The sequence below is a fragment of the Sarcophilus harrisii genome, chromosome 6, assembly GCF_902635505.1.
Source record: "Sarcophilus harrisii chromosome 6, mSarHar1.11, whole genome shotgun sequence".
NCBI classification, from domain to species: domain Eukaryota; kingdom Metazoa; phylum Chordata; class Mammalia; order Dasyuromorphia; family Dasyuridae; genus Sarcophilus; species Sarcophilus harrisii.
Window position 1 is genome coordinate 178,949,369 of NC_045431.1, and position 12,739 is coordinate 178,962,107.

A 12,739-nucleotide genomic window follows, 5' to 3' on the forward strand; every position below is an offset into this window, starting at 1 on the left:
TCCTGGGGGGACAGGTGGCCTTATTTTATTGCCTTCCTTCAGGAAACAAATAAAAGGAAGAATTGGAAGGGGTGCTGTGCCTTCATGGAGGTGGGTGGGGAATCCAGGCAATTAGCATGGCCCCCCGAAAGATCCCCTGTTTCCACATCCACAAAAGAAGTTAAACAACTATGTATGTAGCTCCCTCCCTCAACCAAGGGGTGGACACGCGGGACAAGAGATTCTCTCCCTAGTGCTGCAACCCCCCTCCCCAACCCCTTCCAGCCTAGCAGAGCACGAGGGGCAGCTAGAAGGCGGTCTCTGAGACCCAGCAGGCGTGTTTGCTAGCAGAGGCGGTGTTGCCTTTTGGCAGCTGCCGGCAGCAATCAGCTCTGGGGTGGGAGTGGGGGTGGGGGTAAGGGTGGGATGAGGGGAGAGGGACGGCTCGGGCCGGGGAGGAGAGCAGAGCTGAGTGCAGCTCTGTTCAGCCCATCATCCGAGGGGGCAACGGCCTGGCGGGCTGGTAGCTGGATAGGGAGGGAGGAGCTATCTAGCTCGTTCTTCCTGCTGCTTCCCCCCATCTCCCCTTTGCTCCCACCCATCGGCAGAGCCTGCCTCCCTCGACCCGCCTCCTCTCCCCCGCCTCCCCACCTGAAGGAGGACCTCGTTTTCCCTGCCCAGGGACGGACTGCCTGGCGGCCGCGGGCTCCCAAAAAGTGCGGGGGCTGTGCCGCCGCCTGGAGAAGCAGCTAGGCAGCTGTCGGAGCTGGAGTGCTCGAGCGGGGGCAACTCGAGGGCAGGCGGGTCCTTGACGCCTACTCTCCGCCCCCATCCTCCTCTTCTTTCTCTGCTCGGACCCACCTGCCGGGCCTTTGCCGCATGGCGCTGTCCGGGGGAGCCGTGGCGCTGCCTCCTCCTCCTTTTTCTTCTCCTCCTCTTCCTCCTCCTCCTCTTCCTCCTCGGGATGCTGCAGTTCGCCGGGTGCGGGTCTTCGGCTGCTGGTAGCAGCGGCAGCAGTGTCCTAGGCAGCAGCGTCCGAGGCAGCGGCATCCGAGGCAACGGCAGCTGCATCCCAGGCAGTAGCGTCTCCAGGAGACCGCACGGCTTCCCAGAGCTTCACTGACTCGCTTCCCCTGAGCGAGGTGTCTCCGGGTGCTCGGGCAGTGCGCGGGCTGGGATACAGGCCACTTCAGCTGGAGAAAGGAGAAGCCTAGGGCAGTCCAAGGGCTCTCTGTGAATGGATCCGAGGGGTTCCAAGAGCGTAGCGGCGGCCCCGGGGACCGGGGAGCTTTGAGTGCGGAGAATGTGCCCCGGCCAGGCGACCGCGCCTGGGAGGAGGACCAGACTCCTGAGTCCAGCTTGGCAACTCACACACTAACTCGACTGGGTCCAACTTCCCGGCTCCGGCTCCGGCTCCTACGCAGCCGGAGCCCTGCTCTATGGCCGCAGCGGGCTGCGTGGACCCCGCGGCGCCGCAGGTAGGTGAGCTTGGGGGTTCCCTCCCCCACTCATTCCGCTCTTTTTCCTGTTCCCCTCCCCCCACTCTGTTTTTTCTTGCCCCTCTTCCCCTATTCTTTCTCGCCGCTGGGGCCGCAGAAGGCGCGCAGGGATTAGGGGGACTTGTTTGGGGTGCACTGCCAGAACGTGTCGTTGGGCTCATCTTGCGGGACACAGACGTGGGGCTGAGGCCGCGGGTATTACACCAAGGGAAGGAAGAACGTCTGGAACTCTGGCCCCTCTGCCCAGAGCAAGCAGTAAACCTCGAGGTGGGTCTGGAGCGCAGGTGGTCAGTGCCTGTGGCCGAGATAGGGCGGGAAGCTGGAGGCTGGGTCCTTCTCTCCTCTGACTGACTCCCGGCAAAAGTTCCTTGAGTGCTTACTGACCCGAGCCAAGGCTGTGCACTCTAGCTGGGCAGGGGACAAGAACGGAGAGGGGCATCCCTCATTCTCCGCTGGAGAGGTGACTCACCAAGCTGCCCTTGTTTGGAGCATCCTGCCCTGCCTTGTTTTGCCCAGTGGTGCCCGCTCTGCTTCAGGCAGCCGGGTTCTATCCTACTCCCTTGGTCTCTTTTAGGTCAGTTTAGCTCCCAGCCTGCTGCCCTGGGCTTGTCCTGTGGCCGGTTCGGAGGGATCCTGGTCGCTGAGCAGTGTTGGAGAAAGAGTGTGTATATATGTGGGGGGGTGAGGGTGGGGGGGGGAGAATAGGGAGAAGGTCTTTCCTGTCCCGGCCCTGAGCTTCTGACCCGTGGCGCCGTCCTGTGGGGGCCAGAGGAGCTACGCCCCTGCGTCCCAATCCCCACCTCCTGTCTCCCAGCTGCTGGAAGATGGACGGGAGTGGGGGTGGGGTGATTCCTGGTGTCCGCAGGCTGTCTTAGCCCTAGAACACCCCCTACAAACCACAACGTGCATCGGACACTCAGAACGGGCGGTCCCCAATGAGAGGGAAGGGTCTGGAGCCCACTGGTAGTCCTGCCTTTGGCTGGGGCCGACTTTAAATTTCTAATCATCCCCCACTCTTCCCACGGGTCTCTGGGGCTGGACCGGTGGAAGAGATTGCTCTCTTTGGGGTGGAAACAACCTAGAAAACATACTCCCCCCTCTACCTTCTCACCTAGGGATTATGAGATCGGGGTAAGAGAGTGAGAATCAGAGACAATAAACTAGAGTTAGAGACACGAAGACACTAAGGTACAGGGCGAGAGGAGAGGGAGACACTGAAGCCGAGACCCCGAGAAGGAGAGACGACGCAGGTGCTGAGCGGACAGGGACTTCCCCAGGTGTCTGGCGAGTTTTCCTCTCGTCGGACTGGCCTCCTGGGTCTTTACAAGCACTAACAGGAAGTTGAGGGTCAAAGGGAAAGGCTTAAGGACTGACCTCCTCTGACCGCCAGTCCTTAAGTTATTCAATCAACTATTAAGAGATTGGGGGGGGGGCGGGGAGAGAGAAAAAAGGGAGCAGATGCTCTTCCTCCTGCTGGGGTAAACCATACCCCAGGGAGGTCAGATGACCTTGAATAGGTAAGACTCTGGGCCAAGCTTTGAATCAGGTCCAGTCCCCAGCAGTCCTCCCTCTTTGCAGGATCCCATCTTCCCAGGTCTTGCCCCAAAGCCCCTGCTCCCTCCCACCAAGGTGTTATTTGTGATACACTTTGCCAGCTCTGGTGGAAGGGGGAGTGATGACACCTACTGTCTGTTTCTGCCCAGACTATCTGTTGCTCTGTCCAGGGTGCCCTAGGGGACTTGGTGAAAGGAAGTCTTTTGTTTTTAGGAATTAGTAGCCAAGACTCCTCTAGCTCAATGGACATTTCCCATCTTCCCCGTTCTATTTCTTACTACTTCCTCCTCCCTTCTTGGATCCTCACAAATTCCAAGGGAGCTGGACCTGAGAACAGGAGGCTGTTAAGAATATTTCTTAGGATTTAGGGCTGGGTCTGTTCCAGTGACTGATGGCAATGTAGGGATCATGGTGTGGTTCCTCAGAATGAAAGAGAGGAAAATTAGATGGTTTTAGCCATGAAAGCCAGAGGGCTAGCCCAGATGGAAATACCACTAAGAGAGGTCTATGAAGAACACAGGATCCAGGAGAGGGTTAGCCAATGAGTATGTGAATATTCAGTCTGGGAAAAATCCTTATGCCCTTTTCTGACTACTGCCCCATTGTGCTGCAGGATTGCACCAAATAAATATTGCTCACCCCAGTGGGGCTATCATTTTCAGAGATTAGTACATGTTCTTGGAGTCTACTGAATTGGGGAGAATAGGAAGCAGCATGGGGAATCCTATTACCTTTGCTATGCTGTGGTCTTTGGGAATGGTTCCTAGGTAGGCCAGGACCTTCTTGACTTTAGGGGTTCTTTCTTCTCATCCCCCCATACTGAGCTCAGGGAGTCAGCCCTTAGAAAGAAGCCAGAGAAATAGTGATAGCTTCTCAAACTGGAGGGGCAGGTGGAGTGAGTGGTCCAATTGCTCTAGGCTATGTACCCCTTTTCCCTAACTCCCCACCAGTCATCAGTGCACAGGGACTCAGAAGATATTGGTAGGGCCAAGATTTTAGATTTATTCTCAAGGCCTTTCCCAATTAGAGTCCAGCCTTGTCTTAGGCTGAACTACCACCTCAACAGGGTCAAACTGAGGAATTTAAAATTTTTATTTTGCACTTCATAAGCATCAAATAAAATGAGTACTTTCATATATACTAGAGAACAGAAGAAAGGGATTGAAATAGTAAATCTATTATGCAGATCTTACTCTTCTTTTTAAATTAAGTTATATAATGAATTCTTGAAGAACTTGTTAAATCTCAGAGAAAAAGAAAGGACCCCCTGGTACCCTATGGGAGCCAAAAGGAAAATATGAAGCAAAGAATTACATTTTGCTCTCAGTCATTGCACTTCCTTAGTGCAGAAGAATAGTCCCATTTCAGCCATCCCTCCAAAGTTAAGTGCATTTATAGTAGAGAGTAGCATGGAGCCTACATTTCTTCGATGCAAGGATCTTGTAAATAATGCTCTCCACAGTTTATAGTCTAAGAGAATCATCTAAAGCTCTCATAGGTGAAATGACTTGTTTAGGGTTACCGCAGAATGTCAGAAGTGGCACTTTAACCTACACCATCTGGAAGCTCTGTCTGAGCCAGTGGCTTGTTAGACTAGCATCATTGACAGAAAGCTTCCTCTTTAGATCAGGAGCATATAGGAAATGTTAACATTTAGTGATGGTGCAATTTAGGGTGATGGTCTCTTTGTTGTATCTTTCAGGAGTCTAGGGCCTGACTGGACTGGGTATTCAGACCCACTTGAGGATCATGGGCCAAGAGGTCCTACTGGAGGGTGCATTCAAGGAGGGAGAACTGAGAACTTGGTGGTGAGCCTTGTTCTTGACTAATTGATAGTAGGCAGGGAGTCTTCCCCTTTTTGGTCTGCACAAATTTCTGAGGGAAGAGATTGATATCTTTTGAGAGGAAAGCCAGAACATATATGGCAGAGGCTTCTGGAACTTTTAGCTTTTCCTTTGATCTAATTCATTCTCCAATACTTGTGTGAATTTTCCTCTGGTTCCCCATCCTCTGCCCTGTGGTAGGTCTTATAAAGAAAAGAGCTTTCCCTTTTTAAATAATGGGATCTTTTCCTGAATTTGTTTGCCATGAAAGCCACAGCTTTGGTCTTGGGAAAGATGTCAGGCTTCTTGAATGAGGTTGATTTTGGGCAGCACGCACGCGTGTTTGTGAGTGTGTGTGTGTGTGTGTGTGTGTATGTTAAGTACATGGACAAATGTATAAGCAGTGAAAAAGATTGCTTCAGAAAGTGACTCTGGGGGGGGGGGTGCACTTGGGCTCTTTGAATACATATCTATTTTCCAATGGTCATAGTATATACCTGTCACTTAGAGAAGATGACTTCCTAGAGTTAGTGTGTAAGATGCACTGATCCTAGGAAACATCATTCTTTCACTTGCATGGTGAAATCCAGCCCATCATGTTCATTTTGCAATGAAGCAAAACTAATTTAAGAAAGTAGTGGTGCCTTGATGTATGTATGAGTGCTTTGAAATTTGAAAGGAGAATACAAAGGGGAGCTGCTGGAAAATTGGATAGTAATGCTCTTACCCAGGCCTCTATCCATTGGCATCTGCTCTCTGAGTGACAAATGGCTAGGAACAGAACTGGATCGTCCCTATCACTCACAGAATGAAAGGAGGCTGTTTCTACAATATCTTTTGATTATCTTTGTGGCAGGGGTCATTAATTCATTAAACATGGTGGTTTATTTTTATTTTGCAGCCACTATAATAGTGTATCTTTGGGATTCCTTCTATGTTCTCTTAATCAGTGTCCAGTTTTTACCTTTCTAAATTAATTCATACAGAGAACCTTAACCAGGGAACTATGAACCTTTTTCCTTTTTAAACAGATAACTGTGTTTACATATAATTGGTTTCCTTTGTGATTCTGAATATTTTATTTTAAGTATTTATAAACATAGTAATGAGAAATCTATAGACTTTCCTCGATTGCCAAAGGGATCCCTCACAGCAAAAAGGGCCAGAATATTTGTTCTCAATCTAGAGAGATGAGGAGAAAATATAGACCATGCAATTAGACCATTTAAAAAGAAAGAAAGAATCACAAAAATCTTTGTCTATAGCACCTAAATAATTCCAAAAAGAAAGTCTGGATATTTTGAATAAATTAATGAGTATATAATGTAGTGATCTGAGAACAAGCTGATTGGAGCATTTCAGGTGGGAGACTTAGAGTTTAAAAGAGGGAACTTCCTTTCTCTGATGAGTTGCTCAGCTAAGGAGAGCCAGTGTTTCAACAAGAAGGTAGCAATGGGATGATCAAACTTTTTTTTTTAATTTGTTAGTCATCCATAGTGGAAAAAAAATCATACTCTAGCACTTCTATTTTTAGTCACCACTTTATTCATTTCTTGGCTTCATAGGGGGATTTGCAAAGTCCCATTTCTGACTTCTAAGGAACCTTCTTTTATGCTTTAATGAGTTGTAGCACCCTCTCTGGACCCCTGGCACTTCTTAACCCCTTTTGCCAGCAGTACTTTTCAATTAGCCTTCTTTTGCTTGTGATCTCAGAATCAGAAAAAGCATGTTTCTTTGTTGTTGAAGCTAACATAGCCTCTAAACAGTATTTGAGGAGAAAGGGCCCTCTTATGAAATTTAGAAAAATCTGGATGTGTCTCTAGTCTGGCTGGCCAGGAAGGCTGAAAGGTATCGAAAGTAGAGTATTCTGGACTGATCCTCTTGGGATTCATGATTCCCTGCATCGGAGAAATGTGGGCTCCATGCTACTCTGTATTGTAATGCACTTAACTTTGGAGGGATAATAATCATAGAAGAAAGTCACCTCACTGAGGGAGTACAATGAGAATAAAATGTTGTAATTCTTTGCTTTGTTTTCCTTTTGGTTCCCATGGGGTACCAGGGAGCCCTTTCTTTTCCTCTGAGATTTAACAAATTCTTCAAGAATTCATTATATACTTTAATTTAAAAAGAAAAGTAAGATCTTCAGTAAAAAAAAAAAAAAAAAAAATAGAAGAATGTGGAGCTAGGAGATCCACATTCCATTTAAAATGAACCAATCAATCAATCCTTTTTCCCCCCTGAGGCAATTGGGGTTAAGTGACTTGTTCAGGATCACACAGCTAACTAAATGTCTGAAAGTAGAATTGAACTAACTTCAGGGCTAGTTCTCTATTCACTGCACCACCTAGCTGTCCCAATCAATCCTTTTTGATCTAACTCCCATTAAATTTGCTCTCAGGATCTGGCTACCTCAGTGCTCCCAAACCATTTGTTGCTTCCTTGCTGATCCCTGGATTTTCTTAGCTATAATGATAGTTGTGTGGATCAGATGAGGTGCTGACATATTACAAGTGCTTTACAAATCTTGAAATGATTTTTTTTTTAAAATGCTAACTCTTATTACAGTCCTCTATGAGATGAGTTTCATGGCCTTATTCCCTTCTACCTTTTCCACCTTCTTATGTTCTACTACCTTTTACTCCACTTTCAAAGTTGTAATGTTCTAGCTGTTCCTCCAACACTGCTGACTATTTCTCTTGTCTAGAATGCCCTTCTTCCTTTTTATGGCTCTTCATTCTCAAAGAGGACCAATGATATCACATCATTTCAAAGGTGAAGTCTTGACTTGTGTGTAAATTGGATTTAAGTGAGTCAGGGCTACACAAAGTGGACAGTCACACTCTCCTCCAGAATCAGACTCAACACAAGCATCATCCTTTTCAGAGGTCTTTCTCCATTCTCCCTAAGGACCTTTATTCTGTATTCATCTGGCATATTCTCATTTAAATATTCATCTCTCTCCCCCATCAGAATTCGAGAAGAGGGACTTTAATTTTCCTTTTTATTTCAAGTACTTAACACAGTACCTGGCACATTGTAAGCACTTAATAATTACTTGTTGATTAATTAAAAACATTCACAAGGCAAATTTAGCCTTGAAAATGTAGCTTTAGAAGAGAGTTTAATACTTCTGTAATTCGACAAAGCATTGCAGACCTCCCAACAGCTGTAGCATTTTGGAGAGTTGGTCTAAATAGCATTGACTGAGATTCTCCTGCTGTATTCTACCCAAGCTGAAACCTGATTCTGCCTGCCTCCTGATGTCAAGATATGGAGAAGAAATGAATCACTTTATCAGCTTCTTGGATCAGTGCAGTCTTCATTCCATGTTAGGCTAGGAGATCTTACCATGTAAATATGTGGCTCTACCTATTGAGTCCAGGGCTTCTAAAGCCTAGGAGGTTAGTATTTCCAAAGAGCTTTCTCATTCACTGATGAAAAACCCGCAGGTTATAAAAATGATCCAAGAATCTTTCAAGCTAAATGTATGAGTTTAAAGTGTGGCCTGCATTTGACATACTTGTTGAGAGGATTAAAATGAATTCAGTTTACTCAGTGTTATTTTGTTTTTCCAGGCATGCATTTGTAACCCTCCTCCTCTTCCTTCAATCCTCCTCCCTCAAACCTTGCATTCATGTATCTGACTATAGAATTATTGCCCAAGTATAGATATATTTCAAGATTACCATATAGTCTTAAATACAAGTAGGTTTTGTTTATATCTTATTTTGATGTATTTAAAATCTAATATTTTATCTTATACCAACATTGATCCCTACCGTATATTTAACCAAGACTGACAATATGAAGCTTACATTTGACAAGGATACAATATCCATGATAAAGGAAGGAGCTTAAAAAAAAATCCTTAATTTCTTGAAAAATTCTGATTCAGAAATAATCCATGATTTATTATGGAAAGTGAGTTGGTTGAAGGCTAGTGAAATTACAAGATATGAACCCTACTGTTGCTTCCATTAAAAAAAGAAAGTTATTTTTTTTTATTTCTCTACCATACTACTGTCACCAAATCACCAAAATGAGTAGCTCTCAGAATTCCAATTGTTGGGAAGACTAGACAGTAATTGCTATGGTAATATCCATCAGCACATGGAAGATTTCATCTCTAGTCATAGATATTCATCAGAACAGTCTCTCCTCAGTGTGCTGGAATTTATAAAAAAGAATCCAGAAGCAGCAGGATTTGCAACTATAATGAAGAGTGAGTAATTGAGAGAGACAGTGGGTTGTTGTGGATGATGCAAGACCTAAGAGTCATAGGTTTTAGGGCTAGCTCTCTCTCTTTAGGGCTATCACTTTGATAGGTGACCTTGGGATAGTCATTGATATTTCTTGAAATCTATTCAATCATAGCCTCAAACACTTCCTAGCTGTGGCGATCCTGGACAAATCACTTAGTCTTTGTTTTCCTCAATTGCCTTGTTTTTAAAACAGGGATAATAATATCACCCACCTCTCAGGATTGTTGTAAGGATTAAATGAGATAACCTTTGTAAAGTGTATTGCAAACTTTAAAAATATTTTACAAATGGTAACGGTTTAATTATCTATAAAGCAAGCTCTAAATATTAGGACCTCCATGTCATCTCCAATCTGAATCCTCTCTGCTGAGAACATTTTTTCATAATTTACTGAAAAAAAAGAAGGGGACCATTGCATATGAGTGCCTGAATTTGACATTTTGGGAATTAGCATTTAAATAATATCTATTATGTGTGAAGCATTTAAAAATATTACTTTATTTGATTCTTACAACAATATTGTGATAGAGGTCACACATATATGTATTTATACATACATATATATTTATACATATACACAAATACATGTAGAGCTTTGAACCAGATGAAATTTCAGAAGCACAAGTAGTTCTACAAGAGTCTATTTGAACAAAATCTTGGGGTAGTATCATATAATGACCTGTATAATGCAACTCATGTTGTGATATGAAAATGGAAGAAGCCAATGGAGTCTTGGCTTTTTTCTGTATTTGCATACTGGAATGAAGGAGGGATTTAGCCACATGACAAGAATGAGGATGGTGAGAGGACTTAAGGGTCTGGGTTGTGTAGCTTGGAGAAGGGAAGGCTTGGGAAGGTTATTTTTGATATGAAGGATCATCATATGTAAGAAAGATAGGAAATATTCTTTTTTGCCCTAGGAGGAAAGTAGGAACAATGGAGGGAAGTTGTGAAGATTCATATTTAGCCTTGAAGTAAAAAAATATTTACTAACAATGTGAATTGATCAAAAATGAAATGGACCATCTTAGGAGGAAGTGATTGTCTCTCTTTTGAAGTTTTGAAGTGGATTCAGGCCAATATGGATGCTGAAAAATCCATTGATTTAGTTGTAGGTATTAGTTGAGCTATTCAGGAGTCATTGGATAGAGCATTAGACATGGAGTCAAAAAGACCTGGATTTAAATATAGCCTTAATTATTTACTAATTATGTGACCCTGTGCAAATTAATTAACCTCCATCTGCCTCAGTTTCCTCATCTTTAAAAAATAATGGCTAACATTTATATGTCATTTATTATGTGCCAGGCACTGTGCTAAATTCTTTACAAATATTATGTCCATTAAATCCTCATAAGAATCATGAGACATAGGTGCTATTATTATCCCTATTTTATAGTGAGGAAATTACATAAACAGAAGTTAAATAACTAGGCTAAGGTCACACAACTAGTAGGTGTCATACTAGAAGTGAACACATATCTTCCTGATTCTAGGCTCTGTATTCTTATCTAATCTAGCTAACAATCATCCTAATCTCTCAGATTTATTGCAAGGGTAAAATGAGATATTTTATAAAGAGCTTTGCAAACCAAAACGGTAGTTAAATGTAAAATGCTGCTATTACTGGTATCATTATTGTTCTATCTTCCTAGATCCTTTCCAACCCAAATGTCTGTGATTCTGTTTTGTTGTGAAGTGTAGAACTCATCTGTTTGTGGCAGTCTAAGGTGGTTGACCAGCCAGCTGGTTCTTCCACAAAAAGGTTGAAACTTCTCAGGCTACATCTGAAGTATTTCAAGGCTACTCCATGCAATGCATCCAAAATTTGGTTGGGAAACCTCAATTAATCAGCTCCACTTCAGTGTACCTAAATTAGATTTGCAATCTAATTACATGTAAAAGGATTATTTGCAGAGAACTTTATCTCACTTGGGAATAGTATTCCTTGTCAATCTAAGGAAAAGGGAAAAAAACTCCAACAGCCAAGTATAAAATAAATCTTCTCATTAGCTACATCAACATTCACATACCATGTTTGCTTGTAGCCCAGCCAGTCAGGATCTGTATGTCTTTATTATTTAATGATTCTTGTGTTCCTTCTTCCTGAAGAAAAAGTATTATCTGAATAAAATTTGGGTCCCTGATTGCCCTAGTCTTTGATTTTTTTTTAAAACTAGAACTTTCAACATCCATTGTCAATGTTGTCATCCATCAAATTATTTGTGAATGTTAGTGAAACATGGTAGTATCAAGACAGGCCTCTGCTTTGGAGAATGGGACAATGATATTAGAGATTCTTCCTTTTTTTTGTTTGGTTTTGTTTTTGAGACCTTGACATTCCCTTTCAATCCCAATCACTGAGGATTTATAGAAAAAAAATATGAATAAAGTGATTAGTTTCAGTACATTCTAAGATAAACTGGTCTGTTTCCTTCAAAAATCAACTTGTCAAAGGGTTTCATGTTATGTTTTTTCCCCCTTCACATTATAGTCAGTGGAAATGTCTCTGAATATTTTATAAACTTCTTGATCTTTAAAACTCTTTTTTTTTTCATCTGGAAGGAATTCTAAAGTTTAGGGAAGTTAAGAAAAGTATTCTATGTCCATGAGGGACAAAACAAATACTCATGGCAAATACTCTAAAAATCCTTTAGAGGGGGTGGCATATGGACTTTTTATCTCTGACCAAGTGGAGGCAGATAGCCAATTGTGATCAGAAGACATCAGGTCTCAGCCTGGCTTTTTATTCCCTTCTGCAGCAAGAACTTAACTTGTTCTAAAATATTTTGTTTCATGCTGGTATTGTTCTCAACTGAAGCATGGGTGTTATAAATAACCATAGCCTATAGCTAATTTTTTGGATTTCTCCTGACTCTTAATGTCTTTCTTTCTGATGGTGCCATTGCTTTCTGCAGAACTAATTGAGTTAATCATAATTAGCACCTACTTGAATGTTGTCTTTTTAAAAAGTCTTTCTTATTTATTTATTTTTAATTGTATTTTATTTTTCCAAATACACTTTTCAAAGACAGTTTCCAATAATCACCTTTGCAAAACCTTGTGCTCCAAATTTTTCTCTCTTTTCCTCCTCCTCCCCACCAAGATAGACAGCAAATCTGATATTGTTTGAACATGTGTAATTCTCTTGAAGTTTTTCAAATCTAGATTTTTAAAAGGCCAGTTTTCTTTTTTAAAAAATCCATTTATATATTTATTAAATATACATTGCTTTATGAATCATGTTGGGAGAGAAAAATCAGTAAAAGAGGGAAAAACCATGGGAAAGAAGAAAAACAGAAAAAAGAAGTTAACATAGCATGTGTTGATTTATGTTCAATCTCTATCTTTTTTTTTTTTTTTTCTTTCTGGATGCAGATAGCCTTTTTCATCCAAAGTTTACAGGGAATGCTTTGGATAACTGAACAGCCAAGTATAAAATAAATCTTCTCATTAGCTACATCAACATTCACATACCGTGTTTGCTTGTAGCCCAGCCAGTCAGGATCTGTATGTCTTTATTATTTAATGATTCTTGTGTTCCTTCTTCCTGAAGAAAAAATCTTTTACAGTTAAGCATTGCACATTCTAGCTGTTACTGTGTACAATGTATTACTGC

The 12,739-nt window shown here is 42.7% G+C and overlaps 1 protein-coding gene across 4 annotated transcripts in view; it reads left to right on the forward strand.

Annotated features, from left to right (window-relative positions):
• The first annotated feature begins 1,410 nt into the window (after positions 1-1,410).
• The window catches only part of SGCZ (sarcoglycan zeta), a 526,928-nt gene continuing 515,599 nt past the window's right edge, over positions 1,411-12,739 (forward strand). For all 4 annotated transcript variants that reach the window (XM_031943188.1, XM_031943190.1, XM_031943191.1 and 1 more), the window contains exon 1: positions 1,411-1,457. The gene's annotated coding sequence lies outside the window, so the exon portion shown is untranslated. The remainder of the gene's footprint in view (positions 1,458-12,739) is intronic.